The sequence below is a fragment of the Colossoma macropomum genome, unplaced genomic scaffold (genome assembly GCF_904425465.1).
Source record: "Colossoma macropomum unplaced genomic scaffold, Colossoma_macropomum, whole genome shotgun sequence".
Classification (NCBI taxonomy): Eukaryota; Metazoa; Chordata; class Actinopteri; order Characiformes; family Serrasalmidae; genus Colossoma; species Colossoma macropomum.
The window spans coordinates 8,199,067-8,212,474 of record NW_023494804.1 but is presented as its reverse complement, the minus strand read 5'-3'; positions in this window follow the sequence as shown (position 1 = coordinate 8,212,474).

Here is a 13,408-nt window from a genome sequence, read left to right as displayed (position 1 = left end):
TCCTTTTAAGCCTTGGTTTACTCTCCGTATTTTCCCTGACCTCTTAGGAAGTTTGTCCTTTTGAATCTTGGTTAATTTCAGTCATTCCTCCTCATCTTTGGACGTTTCTCCTTTTGAGTATTGGTTCCTCTTAGTGTTTCTTTTCATGGTCTCCAGATGTTTTTCTTGACACTGGCTGGATCTTCATTTCTGGAAAACTATGTTGGGACAGCATCTTCTGTAAAAAGCACTATATAAATAAAACCTAAGGTAAATAAATCAAATAGCTTATGCAAATGTTCATTTACTCACCTGGGTGAGTGTAGATTTTCAATAGGGTGAAAGCACAAAGTAGGTAGCATATGATTCTCCTTATTGTTTCATCCAGACAAAAGGGTGCAAGAACTTGAGTGATTTTCTTTCCTGCATAACTGGAGGTGTTTCTCCAAGTAAGTGAAAGAAAAGCCCACGGAGCGAATTAAAAGGAGGCGATTATGAGTTCGGTTGCATAGCAACAGGCTTTGGTAGGCAGATATCTGATTTAGCTCTTCAGATCGTAAAAAGGGATGTTGGTAAGTATCTCTTCGATATGCAACCTCTCATGGAGTGGAAATTATCCAGTGAGTGGTGGAGGAAAAACATCAGCAGCATTTCTGAGCAGCTCATGGCCTGTCAACACTGATGCACTGCTGCTGCTGTAGAACTCCACGTAACGTTGTCTCCTGTGTCTTGGATCAGAAACATTTAAGTGATGTTTAGAAATGTGATTTTTTTGCAGGGCTGTAGGATAAAGTTATTCTTTCTGCAAATAAAAGTGAAAATATGATTGTGAGACACGAAGCTCTGTCTTTCTCTCTCTGGCGCTTGGCTGTTTTTTTTTCAGCTTGAAATAAAACCATGCCGCGTAGGCGGCGAGCGGCGAGTCCTCCCTGTGCAAGTTTGCTTTTTGAGTTTTGCAGCTTTTCAAGCCACCGTGCGCGCTTGCAATTGTGTTTACTGAGAGGCGAAAGAGCTCTACTTCAAAAAATGGGGCTTTTCTGTGCTGTCTGTGCTAAAGATCCGTTGGCTCTTCGTGGTGCTTTTATGAGAGACGATCATCCTTTGAGGCCTATCTGCCCTGGAGTTGTTTACTGCTTTACTTATTTATGTATTTGTTGTTTTTTTTTCCAAATCTCATAAAGCCTAGACTGAAAGGACAACAGGTGTGGGTGGCCCATATTCTCCTGTGACTGAGTATTAAGAGTGGGCAGCTTTGGAGAATCCTCTTAGACCATGCATGTGGAACAGAAGGCCAGAGAACAGGACTGGCATCAGTAGGACATTTAATGGGGCAATGCCCCACCAACCCATTGTCATGCCCCACTAAACCCACACTAGCAGGTGACAAAAAACAAAGCGAACGTTGGCACAAATTTAGGGGGACATATACCCCCCCACTTTTTGAAATTGCACAACAACATCTGTCTCTGTTAGTGTGCAGCAGCGCTTAGTGAAGCAGGTAGCCTCACAGCTAACTTTGCATCAACATTACATGACTATTATCTATCCACACAACAGAGCACCACATGTCCAATTCCTGTTTTAATGTCTTTCATCTCCAAAAAGAAGCACAAAAAGAAGCATAGTTTCCTTCTTAAATGGGTAGATTTTTGGTGATTTGCTGTTAATGTGGCTGTCCTTAGTTTTAGTGCATGGATACACTGGCTCCTCTTCCCCACCTTATTTTTTTTAGATGCCCCACTCATGCTTTAGTTCTGGTACTGGACCTGCTGGAGGCGGCACTGATGGTCAGCACTCGAGTCATGAATCTATAAAGTTGTGGCCACCATGGACGCCTGATGATTTTGAGTGGAAGTGGGGGAACATCATTTGTCCATGCCTGTGTCTCATAATGTGTAAGGATTAAGACTAGTGCTGCTACAGTTATTACTTTTAATATCATTGAAATTAACATTTTAATTCGTATTTTCATATGACAAGCAGCTCATATGCCTGACTTATAGCTCACTAACTGACTCTGATGCGTTAAGCAGTCTGAATACTCTCCCCAAGCTATTAGAACTCAATAGTTTTTCTGTGCAACCCTGAAAGAGGAGAAAATTCAGCTGCTCCCAGCAGACCGACTTCCTGGGCTGCACTTGTCAAGCCGTCTGCTGGGTTGCTCTGTCATATTTTTATAAGCGAAGCATCTCATGGGCCAGACTTTTACACCAACTCAGTGGGGAAAAACTTTCACTAAACACAAACCAAACAGACCAGAATTTATGGAGAGTAAAAAGGTAAACAGCAAGACTCAATCAGTAAACTAAACATGATAACAAGACAATTATTAAATGAAATGATTGTAAAATCTAGAGCAACATTCATGACCATTCATACCAACGAACATCGTTCTATTTAACTAGGTCTGCTGACAAGCTGAACAGTAACCAATGCTTAAAGTAGGCTTATTAATTGTCCATGTGTAGCTGTTAGCTTTGAAATATGTGCCTAGAAAATGCAAGCAGGTGAAGAACTCGAGCAACACCACTGGATGCTGTTAACAGGCTCTCTTTTTATGGTCCATATTCTATATTCTGTAGTGGCGTGTGGGGATTGGTTGGTGGGGCATTGCCCCACTAAATGACCCACTGATGTGGGGACTGCCACTGCTCCTACCGCCCTAAACTCCATTCCAATAAAAGAGTAAAATTTGGCTGGATAACAGTGTCAGAAACCACATAAGCAAGTCTAGTTGAAATTACTTAATAACTCCATGTGGTTTGAGGTAAGTGATGCTAATGCTAATATAAGTTTTTATTGCTTGTTAGCTACACTGGCCTTATATCTTCAGTACAAACCTAAGGAAGCAAAATTTGGTACCATGATACTAAAACAGTAGGGTGGAACCAACAGCAGGCCAGTGGCAGATGATCACAAGGTGCATGCAGAGGTATAGCACCAAAGTTGATCAGAGAGATAGGAAGGAGCCAAATTGTAGAGAGCTTTGAATATAAGCAACAGCATTTTAAAATGAATCCAATATTGTGCAGGAAGCCAGCAGAGCTGAACGAGTACGGGGTAATGTGTTCACTGGACTCCGGCTGACAATATGAGCAGCAGTATTTTGGAGAAATTGGAGCCCATGAAGGAGTCTATTTAGGACGCCAGAAAGAAGAGCATTACAATAATCTGGTGGTCACCAACCCTCTTCCTGGAGACCTTCTTTCCTGCAGAGTTTAGTTCCAACCTGAATCTAACATCCTGGGCCTCCCCTCACCTAACACTGATGCATGTGATCCAGCAAATCAGGGACTTCTGAAGGAGATGATTAGCTGGAGTGGGAGATTGCAGTTGGAACTAGACTTTGCAAGAAGGTAGATCTCCAGGACCGGGGTTGGCAACCACTTCAAAAAGAAATCTAGGGCTGAACGTAATCTGGCAACATTGAATTTAGAATTTTTCAGAATTTGGAACAGTTTGACCATTTGTGCTTGCACACAGAAGAATTTGACCTCTGCATTTAAAACACCCACACACACACTAGGGGGCAGTGAGCACAGTTGCCCGGAGTAGGCAGCCCTGTCCATGGCGCCCGGGGAGTAGTAGCTTATGGGCACTTCAGTCATGTCCCGTTGGCTCTGGGGATCGAACCATGACTGCCCCACCTGAGATGCTGAGATGAAAAAAAACAATCAGGGATCTATTAATAATATGGGGTTCAAAAGTGAGTATATTGTCCAGGATGACACCAAGGCTCTTGACATGGTAGGACATGGGTACGGAGCAGCCATCAGTACATTAATTAAATCTGTGCATCTTAGTCTTGGTCGTGGCTAATCATCTACATTTGTGGGAAAATCATGAACTTGATTTTTTGGCCGAGCTGTTGCTTTTCCCAGACAATTCCCAGCCCTTAAGCAACTGCAGTGCATCGCAACGGAAAAGACAAAAACGTCTCCTCTATGAATTCTTCTACTTTCACCGAAAAAGCCGTGACTAAATCAAGATGTCCTCCCTCATGCTCCTCATCCTCGGCGACAGCGCAGGAGATGGCGGCTAATGAGAGGAAGTGCCTTAGCTGAGGTTCCACTTCCTGTGATGGCTGTCTCCAGTGGGGACTGATATCTGTGTGTGAGTGTGTGTGCGCGAACCCCCTGTTCGCATGGAGGGACGCACAGCTGTCACCGTGATCAAAGACCCACCGCGGTGTGTGTTCTGACAGAGGAACACAGCAGACAGCTTGACATGAGTGCAGCCCAGGCAGTCGGCCCGCTGGGTGCAGCCGAGCTGTCAGGCGGGCTGCTGGAGGAGTGGGCCGCCGAAACACACCCGCACACTGTCAGCTGGATTCGTCTGAGAGACGAAAAGAAGCCTATGAATAAATGAAAGGCGCTTCGGATAAAAGTTTCACGTTTCAAATCCGTTTAATGATTCTTATGGGGAATTCATGAGGCGGTTTCAGGCATTAGAAGGGAATCGGTGAGCAATACTGTGTCACTGTAGCGTCTTACTGGTCCATCCCATGGCATTGAGTTATCGGCACAGGACAAAAGTGTTTGTTTTTGATTCGGACAGTTTGGTTGTCTATGTGCTATACACTCACTGAAAATGGGAAAGTGTCATTTCGAAGGCTCACATTTGGCTTTGGTATCAATGAGCTCTGCAAAGAAAAGCATCAGTACTTATTCAGTGTATGTAGCTTCTTAAGGCAGGTGAAGTCATTCATTATGATTGCACTGCGCATCGTGTCCCTGTAGATTATATGCCCAATGCCAACTGTCAGGTACAGTGGTGTAAAGCTCCCCAAGCACTGGGCAGTCAAGCAGTGGAAATGTGTTTTCTGGGGTGATGAAACACCAAGTTGGAGAGGTGAAGCTCCACTGAACAGCTTTTTTCTGTTATTTTTAAAAAATATCTTTTGTATTTTTTAAAGTGAAGTTGAAAGATTTGACATGAGTTCAAATGTATTAAAAAAATGCTGTCCCACATTTTCATTTTCATGTCACTACTGAAAAAGAGTTTTAGTCTGCATATTTGTCACAATGTTAGAGTGTTTTCACCCTAGAGCCTTTTTTCGAAGCTTGGTATGTTTGGTCAAATGTGAAAGCTGTTTTCGAGCCAGGGAGCAGTCCAGAGAACCAATCGCTGGTCCTCCTGAAATTAGGAGATGCGTGTGGAAGTTGCATGATTCATTCATTTTGTAACATAACTGCTCTGACAAACCTAAGAAAGGTGATGGTGGGGAAAAAATTGTAGTGAATAAAAAGCTAAAATAAATAAAAAGCTCTGTTCTTTACCGCTTGAGTGTTTTTATTCAAGGAAAATCATTAAAAGCAGAAAGCGAATTAAGCTAGTACCATTTTGCAAACCAGCATGCAGAAAGGTGACTTATGGAACTGCGCAATCGTTCCACAGTTCAGATGGAATTCTTGTTTGTGAAAGCAAACCAGTGATAATGAACCACTCCAACTCAAAACCCCAAATGAGCCCAGAATCGGTCCTGGGTGTGTACTCAAGTATTCAGGATAAGTATGAAAACACCCCTAGAGAAGGAAGTGAGACTGCATCCCTGTCCGTCATGGCCACATGGTGAACTGTTAGTTCCCACTGCTTTGAAGTTAATGTGTCCCAAAGTCTGAAAATCAGTGTGGAACATTAAGAATAGTCCCTACCAAAACACATATTTTCTGCAATTAACCTTTTTTGTATTTTAATAAAAAATATTATGATTGTATATGTGCACGACTGTTCAAAACTTTGTTTGTCAGTCATGTGCTGACTAGCATTTTTGAGTTCTGCTCAAAATTAGCTAAAATTGTCACTACCGAAACGTAATCAAATGTTTCGGTAGTGACAATTTTAGCTAATTTTGTGTTATTATTGTGCTGGTAGTGGCAAAACATAATATGGAATCATTTATTTTAATAACATAAAGAGGTCCCTCACGGCAAAAGGATTGTATTCTAGAATCCAAGTCAGTTAAAAGTCCAAAATGTGTTTTCAACTCTGGCTTTGAACCAATTCTGTTGAATGGTCCATATACATATTCAGAAAAGAGGATATGGTTAATTGTCAGTATGTAGTGTTGTACAAATACAGTACAATATGCCATTACATTAAACAAACGTTACATTATGAGTGCTATAAATATCACTTTTTACAGTGTATTCAAGTGGAAATGATGTTCACTTTTGAAGTAATTTTGGACATGATGGCTTATTCGAGAAGGCCTAAAGGATCAGCAGAGACGCAAAAGCATGATGACAGCAGGTATTCAAAACCTCCCATGTGTCCTGTTCCTAAATTAGCCGTGGCTACTGTTTACTGTCCAGCTCCAGAGAGAGATTCGCTTGGCCTTACTGTGAGTTTGCCAGCTTTCTTTATCCACAGCTGAGTGCTCTAAGCTCTGAGGCAAAACAAGCTTGTCCAAAACAGGCTGATGTCCTTAAGTATCCTCCTCGCATCCCTGCAGCCGTGAGCCTCACGGGCCGCATACGAGCAACATCGTAAAGCAGTAACTGCTGGTTTGTTCGTTTCTTTACCCTTCACTGGTCTTTCATTGTCTTCGGACGTTTAGATGCGGATGTCAATGCAGAATGATGTTAGTTCAGCTTGTATGCCGTGCGTGTAACGGCCTACCGGGCTTGGTAAGATGCTAAAGACACTAATTCTTTTATATGGACAGTTGGATTGATTGTTTTAATCTAGCGCTCATCTCTTGGTGTATCTTTTATTCATGCGCCTGAGGACAATCCTGCCAGATAGTGAAGTCTTACTCCTCTGAAACGTGAATGGGGGGGGAAAACCTCCTCAATTTCGTTGTTATAATAGCCGTCTTTAAAGCAATCCTCTGCCAGGCTAGTAGCGAATGACAGATATTTCTGTTCAGAATATTATGTCCTTCTTAAATATAATGGACTTTCCATTTTTACAATCCATATTGTTTGATTGGGCCTTGAGATTGCTCTGGCCGAACAACTGGAGTCTTTCTCCAGCGCTATTTATGAACACTGAAAAGGTCTAACATATATTTGGGATTGTGTGAGGGAGTAATTGAAGGTTATCAGCAAAATACTTTATGCTGTATGAAGGGCCTGCTGGAAGGGGGCCACCATTTAGCCCCAGAAATCTTTCAGCGTAATCACCCGTAGGTTTGAAAGACCTATAAGAGCCATTCTTGGAAAGTGTTTCTCCAACCAGACATCAATTACATTTCTACGAGGGAGAGGGATGTATCTCCATTGTCAGGGTCGCTGGCAATGTCATAAATAATGCATGCACCAGCTATTTCCTTTTTTTTTTTAAATAACTGTACCAGCTAAGAGCCAAACAGCGCATTAAAACTGTAATGATAGCAGCCCAGAGTCAGCCAGCATTCAGCCACGGCTCCAATTGCTACAAGAAAAGATAGACGCCTCTGTCCTTGCAAATGACTTTGTTTAATGGATTTTTAAAGTCTGATTATCTGTATGACCCCAAGCTAATTAAATTACCTTTTTTCCTACCGCTGCATGGGGGGAGGTTTAAAGGAACAGTTTATTACTTCAAATGTGTTTTGGCATCATTTGACAACTCTATATTTAATATTTGTAAAAAACATTATATCATATGCATATCATCACTGTCAAATCAGAAACATATAACTTCATATAGATAATCTGCAGGGACATTTTGTCTAGTTTCTAGGTGCACTCTGTAATTACAGACTAGTCCATCTGTTTCTCTGCGTACTTTGTTAGCCCCCTTTTACTCTGTTCTTCAATGGTCAGGACCCCCACAGAGCAGGTATTGTTAAGGTGGTGGATCATTCTCAGCAGTGACACTGACGTGGTGGTGGTGTGTTAGTGTGTGTTGCGCTGGTACGAGTGGATCAGACACAGTAGTGCTGCTGGACTTTTATACTGTGTCCACTCACTGTCCACTCAATTAGACTCTCCTGCCTTGTCAGTCCACCTTGTAGATGTAAAGTCAGAGACGATAGCTCATCTGCGGCTGCACACTTTGTGTTGGTCATCCTCTAGTCCTTCACCAGTGGTCACAGGACGCTGTTGGCTGGATATTTTGGGTTGGTGGACTATTCTCAGTCCAGCAGTGACACTGAGGTGTTTAAAAACTCCAGCAGCACTGCTGTGTCTGATCCACTCAGACCAGCACAACACACACTAACACACCACCACCACGTCAGTGTTACTGCAGTGCTGAGAATGATCCACCACCCAAATAGTACCTGCTCTTACTTGTACTATATTACTGCTAGTAGCACTAATAATTGACATAATAACAATAATAATAGTCATTATTATGATGTTGTCAATAATAACATCATCAATATGTAATGAGTCATAGGAGAGGGATGTAAGTGCAGATTATTTTGTTGATGAAATGGAATTATAAATAACAAGCTAATGTCAGCCTCGAGAGATGTGCGTATCAAATGCAGCGATATCACTGACAACACGCAGTGCCCTACAGAGTTCATTACTTTTTTTATTTGCTTTTCTGGTGTAGCAATTTTAATATGTGAACCATGTGAACGTGGCCAAAAGTGGCAAAAACTGTAAAATAAATAAATAAATAAATAAATAAACTGAGAAGAATGAAAAAGCTACTCAAGAAGGATGAGGACACATTCGAGCAGATGGGAAGTGAGAAATGCTGACCTTAGCTAGCTTAGTTTGTAGCACACTGGCTTTCATGATTTTAAGTAAGGAACATGTTTTGACAGCGCCAGTAATTATGGAGGATGCTGTGGCTGTTCAGGCTACCTTACCTTATTTATTATACATCTCAATCCGTAAGTGAAGTCCTCAGGCAGACACACTGTACCAATCCATCCTGCAGCAAAAGTCCTCCTTAGGCTCACTCTATCCAGGCCTGAATATACCTGTCAGTCTTGCTGCTGAGCCGAATTCCGCATGCAGCATTTGCTTTCATCCTGTCAAAGGCAGTCAGGCAAAACCAGCCAGCAGTGCGTTATATGAAGCATTATTTACCCACTTCACTAAGCATAACTAAGCATAGATGAAATCTGTCCATTTTATTTGTTGCAGTTTTGCTTGCTTACCCTATAGTTAGTGCCACTTGGCTGCTGTTTCCTCACTGAAGCTAGAAAAGCAGGGAGCCCATTAGTGGATGAATGAAATGCAGTGAATTAATAATAGAAATTGGCCTGGCATCTGAGGACGCTTGCTTTTTTCAGTTTTTGGATATGAAGTGAAGCAATATGACATGTAAGTACCTTTATTCACATTTTCATCAAACCACAAGAACCAGAAGAAATGGAGAAAAAAAAATGGATTTTTCTTTTTTTTTCCATTTTGTCATTCGTGTTATTGTCGGCTCATCGAGGCTTCGCCCATTTAATTTTAATGCCGGTTGAGGGCTTCATGCTAGCTGAATGAGTGCAGTGCTTGTGGGTGCATTTTTTTAAATAATAAGCAGTGAAAGTGTGCATGGGGGATAAGTGTGGCATTAATAGAGACCCACTGTATTGTTAATACCAGTTGTGAGTGATTTATTGGGGCTGTTATGTAAGCCCGTCATAAACCAGGACCTGACTTGTGGTGGCTGACTTTACCCTTTCACAGGCAGATAAAATCTGCAGGACAGGCACCGGGGCCGGGCCTGCTCCTACTCAGGCTGTTACTCACTCCTCTGCAGGCTTTTTCACTTTGAAAGTTTTCAGCAGCCAAATCCACCGATCATTAAAATGGACATGGGTCAAAGAGCTGTGTATTTGACCTTAGCTTAACTCCTAATTGTGCATATGCTTTGAGCGGATTGCAGATTGAGACTATGGGACGGCAGGGAATGCTAATTAGCAGCGCCTTTCTTTCACCTCGTTCTCTTCTTCAAGTTCTTTTACATGCCAGTCTCAGCCTCCAGAGCTCCACCTACAGATTACGCATTGTCTGATACTGGTTGTACACTAAGATTGCCACTATTATTGGAATTTGGTCACTTATGGTTTAATTGGCTGAGGAAAGTGATTAATTATATTTACTCTTCCCTCAGTACTTGAGTACATTTTCCCCTCTCATGGCACCTTTTTGAGTTAAATCAAAGTACTTTTACTTGTGTTCATTAATAATAAAGTCCTTGTTCTTGTTACTTTATTTTTAATAACCATTACAGAGAAAGTTGTTCAACAAATATCCCTCTCAAAACCTGTAGAAATCTCTCCTTTTCAGAACTGAGGATGAATAGCAGCAGTTAACTGACTTGCAAGCTTATTTTAGCTAAACAAGTATTGTGTTCTTTTATGCATTTGTTCTTACTTCCCAGCTAACATGTCCATGTGGGGCTCATGTAGGTTTTAACTGGGCTAAGATACATGGGATAACACACACAGGGCCAATATGGAGCCAATGGACACATCCATATGGGCACCAATTGGCTTGCCCAGAGTTTGCCAGCCTATTGTTATCCAACATGGGGCCCACATGAACATGTCGGCTGGATTTCTTGTTTTAGAATGACGAGTATGATAGCCATTTATTGAAGTCCCAGGAAACCCATAGTAAATATTAAAAATGTTATATGATACTAAACTTGAGTGTTATACTAAGCATCCAACAAAGCATAATTAAAAGATATTTATAAGATATAAATATGATAAAACGTGGCTTAAAAATGTGCTAATCAGACCTATCTGAGAACTGTGTGGGCGTGGCTATTGAGCAGCTTGATTGACAGATCTCTGTCCAACAGTCCTAGCCTCCCCCGCCTCTCATACAGAGCTAAAATCATTATCCAGCTTTTACATGATGCTAACTGGACGAAAAAAGTCTAACTGGACAAACAGAAGTGCAGACGGACGGATGGGCAAATGACCAAATGGACGAACAAAGCAACACATAAATGAACAAATGAGCAGACGGACGGACAGACGAAGCAACGCATGAATGAAAGAACAGATGAACGAACAATGTGGATAAACGAATGAACGAGTGTCCGGCAGCTACAGATAGGATGTCAGCTTTTGGTTATGCTGAGTTAGCATAGTAAGTTTCTCTGATTCTGAAACTGTTTTGTGTGGGCGGGGCAAAAGACATCAGCCATGTGATTGGTTGTGCTGGTATGAGTGGATCAGACACAGCAGTGCTGCTGGAGTTTTGAAACACTGTGTCCACTCACTGTCCACTCTATTAGACACTCCTACCTTGTCAGTCCACCTTGTAGATGTAAAGTCAGAGACGATAGCTCATCTGCTGCTGCACAGTTTGTGTTGGTCATCCTCTAGTCCTTCATCAGTGGTCACAGGACGCTGCCCACAGGACGCTGTTGGCTGGATATTTTTGGTTGGTGGACTATTCTCAGTCCAGCAGTGACACTGAGGTGTTTAAAAACTCCAGCAGCACTGCTGTGTCTGATCCACTCAGACCAGCGCAACACACACTAACACACCACCACCACGTCAGTGTTACTGCAGTGCTGAGAATGATCCACCACCCAAATAGTACCTGCTGTGTGAGGGTCCATGGGGGTCCTGACCACTGAAGAACAGGGTAAAAGGGGGCTAACAAAGTATCAGAGAAACAGATGGACTACAGTCTGTAACTGTAGAACTACAAAGTGCACCTATATAGTAAGTGGGGCTGATAAAATGGACAATGAGCGTAGAAACAAGGAGGTGGTCATAATGTTATGCCTGATCGGTGTATACTGGTGACTTATGGGTCACTGGAACATTATTTGGGGGGTAAACTTAGTACATGTTTACAGTTTTCTTACAAGAACAAGATAATTAGCCTAATTAGAATGAAAACACTGAGTCACTGGGTCTTTAAACCTAAAAGCTGTTGTGTGGATGTTTTATTGCATGAGCCTGCTAACTAGCTAATTTAGATCACATTAGCTAAACCAGCTAATTAATCTTAGCTAAACAGGTATTGTGTCCTTTTACAAATTTCTTCTTGCTTTATTTGTTTTAGAATAACAAGTATGATAGCCTTTTATTAAACGAGCAGTGTTTTTTTATTAAAAGTACATGTTAGCAAGATAATCTAGCGTACATTAGCCAAATACGCTAACTAATCCTAGCTAAACAGGTATTATGATCTTGTATGAAGCGTCTCTTACTTTGTTTTTAATAACAACGGTATTAAAAGCAGCTAATTTAGCTACTGTAAGGTAATTAAGTGATCTGATTGGCAGCAGAGCTGTGACTAAAATATTTTATTAATTGAGTGTTCAACCCATTATTTTGACTGTTTCACACATCCTATGAAGCAATGCTGGCATGAGACTTTGGGTTTTGTAGTTTAATTGTATTTTAATCTTCACAGTTTTATGGCTCGGGTAAATATTCTGCTCACAACAGTTCCAGCTTTAGGTGATTTTAAGTGGTGAAATAAATGGCGATTCGTAAGTTTTGAATGCAACCAGCAGATGTTGTAGGTCACACTTTACTACCTATTAGCAGTAGCATTGGTGTTACGGTCAATATTCATTTTATCAGGCCCTCATCAACTTTGCCATCTCATTTCCCCTTGGGGGGAATCCCTGATGCCATCTTAAGGGCCTTTCCTCTTTATTAGCTTAACATGCTTTTAAATACATACTATTTTGAAACTACAGCATTCAATGTGCAGTTTAAACTGGGTTTTATGTAACAAAGTACTCTGTTAATCTGTTATACACAACTTTACTTTAGGGGGCAGTCGTCGGCTGGAAGTTAGGGTTCAATCACCAGTTCGATCCCCTGAGCCGACAGTACATGACTGAGGTGCCTTTGAGCAAGGCACCTAACCCCCAACTGCTCCCCAGGTGCCGCGGATAGGGCTGCCCACCACTCTGGGAAAGTGTGCTCACTGCCCTCTAGTGTGTCTTCACTAGTGTGTATGTGGTGTTTCACTGCACAGATGGGTCAGATTGAATTCTACAAATTACAAAGTTGGTTAGCTAATTAGCTCAGTGAGGCTAACCTCGCTGTCCCCTCCTCCTCTTTCAAGTGGACACACTTCTTAATGGTGGGTCAAAGTTAGCAAGACATGCTAAAAAGCTGAAACAGGACCTTTGGTCTTCCAAATAAATTGACATAGTTGTTCATTTTGCAAAGCCCTTTCCTGTAAAAGTACATGGTTCTTAGTCACGTTGAGGGACAAAAGCCTCCAGACTTCGGAAGTCTGGCTTGCAAGAATAATTGGACAGAAACTAGCCATTGGAGTGACCATTAGTTGACTCCCAACTTCCACACAATGGGCATTGATGTCATTTGTTCTTTTAGGGGCACCAGGTGCTGCTGGCGAAACACTAAGCCCTGCGCCAACCCACACTTCTCTTATTTATGACTAATGCTGCTGTCTAGGCGGACATGTTGTTAGGGCTGCGTTTTATTGCCACTCCATCGCCGTGATGATTTCGTGCGAAACAAAAGGAGCTTCGGGCCGAGCCAGACACTTTTATTAGCGTTGTATTTGTGGTGGATCTTTTGTGGAGGAGATTT